We start from the raw sequence: 9,052 nt of genomic DNA on the forward strand, positions 1-9,052 counted from the left end.
AAGAAAATAAAATGTCAAGTTTTGGTCATACACTCCTAAAATAAACATCTTGAGTGGATATGTACACCAAGTTCTGCTTAAACAGACGTATGCGGTGGCAGACTCTCAGGTGAAAAGCTAAATGAAATAATAAAAGAGTGAACAAGCTCAGCGCTTGTGACTCCTGACACCGCTGCTCGAGAGCACAATGGCCTCTGCAGAGGAAAAAAGAGAGGCTGCTAAAGACAGAAAGAGAAGGAAGGAGGGGGTGAAGGCGAGAGGGTGGGAAAGGGACACAAAGACCTTCTTTGTTCCCTGCTCATGCTCTCTTTTGTGGATGCAAAGAATGGCTGCATTCCACTGGGTGCTGTCAGTCCCTTAAGCTCTCCGGATAAAGAGAGAGAGAGACAGCAAGGAAGCCATTCCTTCACATATCACCTAATAAACACATCCAATGACACTTAAATATGAACACACACACAGCATTGCACTGATTGGTAAATCACTCCTGACTTTTAAAAAAGCTGATTCCTCAAAGGTAATAAAAAAGACAGAAGTACTGCAACAACAATCACACTGTGTCCAGTCCAGTCAGCCAATTAGGAGGGTGTTGCCATGGCAACCAGGTGTTGGTACGGCCCGTGGGAGGAAACCTTCTGGTGATTGGAGTGGACAAGATCGTAAGACCAGCAAACTCACAGCGGGAAATTACACAGTTATGTATTGTCAGGATTACAGGTTCGGCGGTTGGTTTAATATGGACAGTCAATATCGGCAGGACATGATTTAATGAAATGGCTCATAGCGAAAAAAGGGACATTGTTGGTGTGGTCTGAAATTTAGCTTGGATTTATTTTGGTCTGGTGGGTATATCGGTGTAGCCATTTCAGGAGGAAAGTGCAAGATTTGGTTAAGACGATTTTGCAGGAAATCATTCGATGAATAAAGGAAACAGAATTGCATTTTGTTTTGATGAATGTACTGAAATGTGTTTCGTGCAGACAAGAAGATGCATTGCATCAGTTTGGTGGGGAAGACAAAATCATAGCGGTACGCTGTAGCTCTAAGTAGCTCCAATTAGCTCCAATGTAAGAATGCAGGAAAAGGGGCAATAAACAGTTCCGCTGACAGGTACATTCCTGGATGTAGCGGTGAGCGAATAGACCACAGGCAGCACTTTCCAGTCACGCAATTGTATAACAAAATCACTCATAATGCGAGTGTTTCCTGGCTTGCACACAGTAAATCAGACTTTCTCACACATCTTATTTTATATACCGAAAGCATAGAGCTCTATGGCAAGAACAGACATAATGTGTTTCGGGAACCCTATAACCTTGATTTCTGTTCCTCTACGAATGACTGATTCAGTAGGTCAGACAGATCAAATTTATAAGCTCATTTTATTACAAAGTCATCCCAAAACCACTTCATATTAATTATATTTGAATTAGTATGACAGCGCTATGCATTCGTACGCCTTTCCTCATTCCTTAAAGGTGAAGTGTGTAATAAACCATTAGCGGCACTGAATGAAATTGCAAAAATAATGACGGTTTTCAAACTGCTTTTCCAAACACTTTTCCTGTCTGCCACTATTCAGTCAAAACAGCTCCAAACGTATGTATAGGATTCAAAATTAACTTTGTGCCACATTTATAACTGACAATAAACAGGCTACTTTATATCAGCCATTTACACTTGCTACTCATAGCTGGTGCTTGGTGTGTGCTCATTTTGGCCTCTGCTTACACTATACACTATAGACTTCTGACCACTCAAACATGATTTAACTGCTGGAGGTTGCTGAGTCTCTGTACTGTTGGTAAGAATGCACAACATATCGTCCTTATGTAGCTCCACCCCTTTTCAGTCTTCTGTTTGAATTTCCACAGCATGAAATTAGTTGTACAAATTAATGAATGAACCGATCGCTTTAAAATCTACTGACTTTTATGAAATCTGCTTCAAACATTACAATGCTCATGATACATTTCTTTAACTCTACAATAATGTGGAGCAGTCGTGGCCTAATGGCTAGAGAATCGGACTCGTAATCCAAAGGCTGTGAGTTCGAGTCTCAGGTACGGCAGGAATTGTAGGTGGGGGGAGTGAATGTCCGACTGAGCAAGGCACCAAACCCTCAACTGCTCCCCAGGCGCCGTAGCATAAAATGGCCTCCCACTGCTCCGGGTGTGTGTTCACGGTGTGTGTGTGTGTGTGTTCACTGCTGTGTGTGTGCACTTTGGATGGGTAAATGCAGAGTGGGTCACCATACTTGGTCGTATGTCACAGAGAAATCTCTTCATATAAACAAACTAAGGCTTTGCCTGTGCTCTTTCCATTAAAATTAGAGGCAACCACTGCATTTTAATAACAATTCAAAAAGAGATGCTGCGTACATGTATCTGACCAGTAAGAGGAACAAACATATTTTGATATTTGATTTTGCTTTCATTCATCATACATCTCTTAGCAACAAGGCACATGTTTAAAAAAAACTGGTAGTGTGTGTGATCCTCAGTTGTTTAGTGTATGACGCCCAGCATTTATAAAATCTGTTTGGATTTTAAAAGTCTTGTAGATTCAGTCCATTCTTCATTTGTCGCCATCTAATACTCACCTAAATGTTCAGCTTAACAACACACACACACACCCAAGTTTTATTTGATTTTTTTCAAAAAAATCTCAAAATCTATTTTCACACTTGATATTTTAATCTTGTAATTCCTAACTTCACTTGTAGCATTGAAAATTGATTTTTAATTTATCTAGACAAAAGAGTATACAGACTACCAACACTGACTATCTATCTGTTCTTGGCCATAACATTAATTAATTGAATCCATGCATCCCTAGCTCTGCTCAACTTTTTCGCCTGACTCTCACTGAAAATGAATGATATCCAGTCGCTTTGTCGCTGTAAATCGCTGTCAGTGTGAACACCCCATTACTTACAGCTGCCTCTGCAAATTAAGCTGGGAAAGGAGAAAGTATTTTAACACTGATAAAAATCACAGAGAATTAATAGTCTCTCTCTCGTCTCAGCAGTAAGCTAGAACCTCAGCATTGCAGCGCAGGCCCGGGATGAGGAGGAGAGTCATGTTTGGCGCTGCAGTAAGCCTTTCAGCTGTCCCAACAATTAGGCTACAAACAGCGAGCAAATTAATGAAGGAACATTGCAGGACAGCTTTGGCTGATAGCCGCCTCTCCCTGAAACTTGTCTGAGTCAGGGGCCTGGAGATGGGAGTCTAGCTGAGATGCCAGGCGAAAGCTGTATTTGTCAGCATTTACATCCCTGCCCGAGGATCTGACTAATCTCTCTTTCTTCTCTCCAGCCACTTCCTCTGTCTTACAGAAGCCAACAGCTAAACTGTTGCCTAAATGGGCATTATTCAGCAGTTCACACTGATCTATAGACCCCACAATAGTCTTTTGTTTAAATGTTCTACCTCGCTTGCTCTCAAATCTATTTTCTCTCGCTCAACGCTATCTTAACCAATCCTTTAGGAGTTTAAATGGCATAATACTTCTCATTTGAAGGTCATACGGAAGTGGGATGCCACTGTCTAGATCCCGGAAACGTTCTACATTTACATTTATTCATTTAGATTTTATCCAAAGCGACTTACAATTGCTATATCTGTCAGAGGTCGCACGCCTCTGGAGCAACTAGGGGTTAAGTGTCTTGCTCAGGGACACATTGGTGTCTCACAGTGGATTCGAACCCGGGTCTCTCACACCAAAGGCATGTGTCTTATCCACTGCGCCATCACCACCCAATCAAAATGTTCTGTCATCAAAGCCATGGGTTTCCGTCAAATGTTCTTCCAGTCTTCTCAGAAAGCTCTACGACAAATGCCCACACACACACACACACACACATTGATTCATGCAAGCACCCTATACCCACACTAAGAGAGAGAATGATGCTGGATCTAAAAAAACTGCTTGTGGCAAATACGCATCGACTCGCATTTAAGTATTTTACGATACAGCAAAACCTCGAAGTCCTTTGGGACTCTGCAAAGTGTGGTGGTTCAGATCCTCAATGACATTATCCAACATGTTTATCTGCCTTTGAGGCATTGTAGCGCGTGCGCACACACCACAACAGGTGATTCAGCAGGGAAATGAGGAGGTGTTTTAATCTGAAGGACTCGATCTGAACTAGCAAATCACATGCAGTCTGTGAGGTTGCTGTAGTTCAGCAGTCTGCTTGTGAACGGTGGCTGTTTATTCAGTGATACAGCAATATCTCACACCGCTCTTGGCAGGACTGTGCACTGGCCTTCTGCCTACTATGCAAATCTCAGATATTGATTTGTGTCAACCAGGAGTATTCCGATACAGGACATCATCTGTGAGTTTTATACGTGGATTAAATTCATGTACTGAAATTTGTCTGCACCATGCTACATAGCACAAAACACTCTGTGTAAGAAAATTAAAGGTTTAAGGAACAGCACTGTCAATAATCATCACGTTGTTTGAAAACTGTATGACTTTATTTCTATCCATGAAATACAAAAGGAGAAATTTAGAAGATTGACAGGTGCTCTTTTCCATACAGTGTAACAGAATGTGGACAAAAAAGTTGAAAAGTCACATATGAGAGTACTATCAGATATGTGAGGAACAGATTTTTTTTTTCTTCACACTACTGAAAAATTTAAGGTTTCTTAATAGCACCCTGTGTGTGTGTGTGTGTGTGTGTGTTTTTGTGACAAATGAGGACATAAATTTGTATAATGACACAGGCATGACATAGGTATTACAAGGTGAAGGTGACTTTTCTGTACATTGACCCATGTCCCCACTTTTCAAAATGCTTATAAATCATACAGAGTGAGGGTTTTTTTTTTTCGGGGGGGGGGGGGGGGGGGGGGGGGCTAAGACTGTGGACTTAGCCCTCCACAGTCTCCTGTGAGGGCTAAGTTCAGGTGTAGGGTAGGCGTAGGGCAATAGCACATACAGTTTGTACAGTATAAAAACCATTACGCCTATGGGATGTCCCCATTTTTCACAAAAACAAACGTGTGTGTGTTGATTCAAGAGAGTGACCATACATCTGAATTGGATATTCTTTGTTTATTCATTTATAACAATTTAATCATAATTTCATTACTCAGTTTAATCATATTTTACTTGTTTTCCTTGCTCTTGCAATGCTTGTTTAATCCTACGATTTTGAAGTTTCAAGGGATATTTGTCTTCACAAGTCAACGCTAGAGAATGTTTTCATTTCAAGGTTTTTAGCATTACAGGACAATGTTGTGAAACATTCGTTTTCATTGCTTTTGGTTTAGTATAATAACACTTTAATTTGTACTGATCAGATTATGTCTGAGCATAGAAACACAACTATGAATATTCAAACCCTGCTCATCTTTTTCTTTGTTTTTTAATAATCACTTTGTCTACTGCTTTCTGCTCAATCCTGGTTTCTTCTTTTAACCTCTTAAGTTGACAAAATATGTTTAGTTAATACAGTTTTGTTAACTGATTTTGTATATGAGACAAGACTGTTTTGGTTCTGGGTATCAGACAAAACTCTGCTGGCAGTTTTGGATACTGGACAAAACAGATCTGGTAAAGAGACTGGATTCAATATTATTGTCATGGAGATGCCGTAGAGAACACTTTTTAATATACAGTACATTCAAATATAGTGCATAAACGTGCAATCAACTAAATCAACTAAAGCACCTTTAAATGTCCTTTAAACAAGCACACACTTGCACACCAACACAAAGCTGAATTTACACCCATTCACAGAGACAAACACACAGACACAGACTACCAGTCATGTCATCGCGGGCTTTCACATGAGAACATGAGAAATGCCAGAGCCTAGGGGGTTTAGCAACACGTAATGACTAACATGAAACAAATGACTCCATGTCTGGGCATAAATCACAGGCTAAACAATAATGTGCATATTAAACTGAAAAACTGTCAGGGAAAATGGCATCATTAAAATTTAGCAGCAATATTGAACATGTTTGCCTCCAAGAATGAAATCTTTCCGCCTCATGATTACAGGGGGACTTCAATGCTTGAACATTTAAAGACACTATTCTATTGGCAGTGCTGCTTCACCATCACCTAAAATGCATTTGCCTCAACCTCTTCCACTTGCCTTTGTCCTGCCCTATGTTCTTTCCTCACTTGCAGTCTTTTCTCCACCCATATCTATTTCACTCCACTCATCGTCTTTCCCCGTTTCTCCATCCTCTTTGTCCTGGAATCCTCCCTGCTGTTTCTTCAAGAGACTTGTGCCCTTACAGGCACAATGAAATATCACAAAGCTCTCTCCCTCCCTTGTGCACATGCACCCAAGAGCGCTGCATCCGGAACAGATCCGCATAGACATGACCATGGGGTATGACCTGAGGTTCCAGCAATAGATCATCATTACAGGGCCTTTAGCTAAAGCCTAGAGTCACAGACAGCTCTCTGTCTACAGACAGAAAGATATAAGAGGCGTGAGCTGAATTAAAAGGAGCAGCTACATGTATCAAAGGCAGAAGCCCACCTGCTCATCTTCAAAGGCTTTCTCTTTTACCCCACCCCTCTCTCGCTCGGTTACATCCTAAACAGTTTCCATAGTTTCCTTATACACCTCATGTCTCCCTCATGTTCTCTCAACCTCTAACTGTTTTTTTTTTTCCCCTTTGTTTTCTGCCTGTCTGCTTCACCTGGGTGACATTTTAAAGTAGGGATGCCACAATACCATACGCCATATCAGTAGCTGATAGCAATACCAGCAAAACTTTCACAATTCTCTATAGCATTTCTGCTAAAAAAACAACAACAACTTATATATATATATATATATACATGTGTGTGTATGTGTGTGTACGTATGTATGTATATATATAGTAATTGTTAAATTGATTCAATTAAATACATGTAATAATATAAAATAAAAATATAAAATAATATTATAATTTATTATATGAACATTACATTTAAAAATGTAAAATTGTATTGAAACAAAAATATCAAATGTACAATATATAAAAAATAAACAACAAAAAAATGTAAAATATTAAATTAGATTAATATCCCAACTTTTTCCAAAGTAATTACGCAAGTAAACAATCAGTTTATTATCAATTTAGTGCATTCCCATGTAAATGCATAAAACTAATACAGCTATATATGCCTTCCAACGAAGAAAAGCATACAGAAACAAGTAACTCTGAGAGCTGAGACACCACCTCCCAGTCTCCTGACTATGACATGACTCATGCTCTTCTTTCTCGCTCCATAAAAATCTGATTTCCCATTTCTAGTAAGGAAAAGACTGCAGGCCTCACAAAACAACAATCAGATAAGAATTGGTGTAAAAATAGACTTGCTCATTGGAGTGCGTTCATTATTCTATAGTGCATGTACCCTTTAATTTTCTCATTCAGCGCTGACAAGTGACACCATCAGCAGCACGAGTCACTGAATGTCTAATCTAAGGGCTTAGAGATGCTGCCAACCTATTGTGATGAATGAGAACGCTAAGAAAAAGCAAGCTGTTGAATACTTCATTCGAATTGGTCAGTTGTGATGTCTCCTGTCAAATATTTTTTATAATAGCTGCTGCATTTTTGTTTTTTTTGTACAGTTGTCCCTGGCAACTGATTTCTTCCATAGCTGTGCTACAGTTTTGAGTTTTTGCACTCTTTTTGTCCTCACATATTAAAATAATTCCAACTTAAATCAATATTTAATGTCCACGTCCCTACATACAGTAAATGTTGTCCCATCATTGCACAAAGCCCACACAAGCAGATTATCTGAAGCTCTGGTCCTGTATGGTCTCAGGGAATATTAATCTGTGATTTGTCCAAGGTGTTTTCACTAGCAGGCAAACTCTCAAATTCTCTAAAGATCTGTTTATCAGCCTGCAAGACAATAAAGTTCTGGAAAAATAAGCTCTGTATGGGAACAATTTCAGAGTGTGAGAAACAGGATGTCGCCTTAGATTTAACAAAAAGATTAACTGCATCTGTTTACCTTTGATGACACAGATGCAACTGAACAATGAAGATTTACAAATGTAACATTCATGTTAGGCTTAATATTTAGCTTTATCAAAATTAATACGAAGATAAACAAAAAGTTTGTCATTTACTCAATTCTCAGGTTTTTATGATTTTTTATGTTTTTATGGTGCATTTTACAGCTTGTCAGATCCTGGTCCCATCCATGTTCACTGCATCAAAAAGAGAAGCATAAACATTCTTCAGAACGTTTCTTTTCATGTTGCATGGAAGAAAAAAAGGTTTTTACATTTTGTAAGACATGAGGATGGGTAAATGATGACAGAATTTATCTGTGGGTGCACTATCCCTTTAATAAGAGTTTTATAATGTTAATTAAGCTTACAAATGAAATGAAAGTTCTGCTTGTTTGTTAGCTATCAAATGTTTAAATGAGACTGAAATGCGTCATGCTTATTGAAGTGAGGTGATTCATTCATCTTCATGCAGCATTTCTCTCATGATGCGGTTCAGATGAACAGGTGCTGTGTTGTCTCTGATGAATCGATTTAGATTGAGCTTTGAAGATGGATTGATCTAACCCTCTGATCTCTTGCATCAGGCCTCTTGTGTACAAACAGCCTTAAACACTAAAGAAACGCATGGTTATATCTGTCAGCACAAAATCCAAGAGGCCTTTTGGGAAAGAGGAGTATGTGGAAGAGAAAGAGACAGAACAGAAGTTGTGGGTGCCTGCATCTCGGCTCAAAACCAACTTTAGGATGAAGTGGGCGTATCACGTTAACAAAGCAGAGGTACATCCACCTCTTCAAGGTGATCTCATTGTTTTACGCTGGCCTCTTAGTCTGCACTGATGCTTTAACATCCCACTGAGTTTTACAGACACCCCTCTCCCAACGCATTTGGTACGGCCAAGACACCCACACAGCGCTGAGCCTCTCCAGTGGGACTGGGCTGTTGTTGAGCGATGCGGTGGGTGAAGTCTGAGGGGTGGGGGGGTCTAGTTTTCTGCTGAGTAAATATTGACGCTGAAGCCTGATGTGGAAGCAGAACTGTGTGAAAGGAGGGAA

Source organism: Barbus barbus (assembly GCF_936440315.1).
Source record: "Barbus barbus genome assembly, chromosome: 3".
Classification (NCBI taxonomy): domain Eukaryota; kingdom Metazoa; phylum Chordata; class Actinopteri; order Cypriniformes; family Cyprinidae; genus Barbus; species Barbus barbus.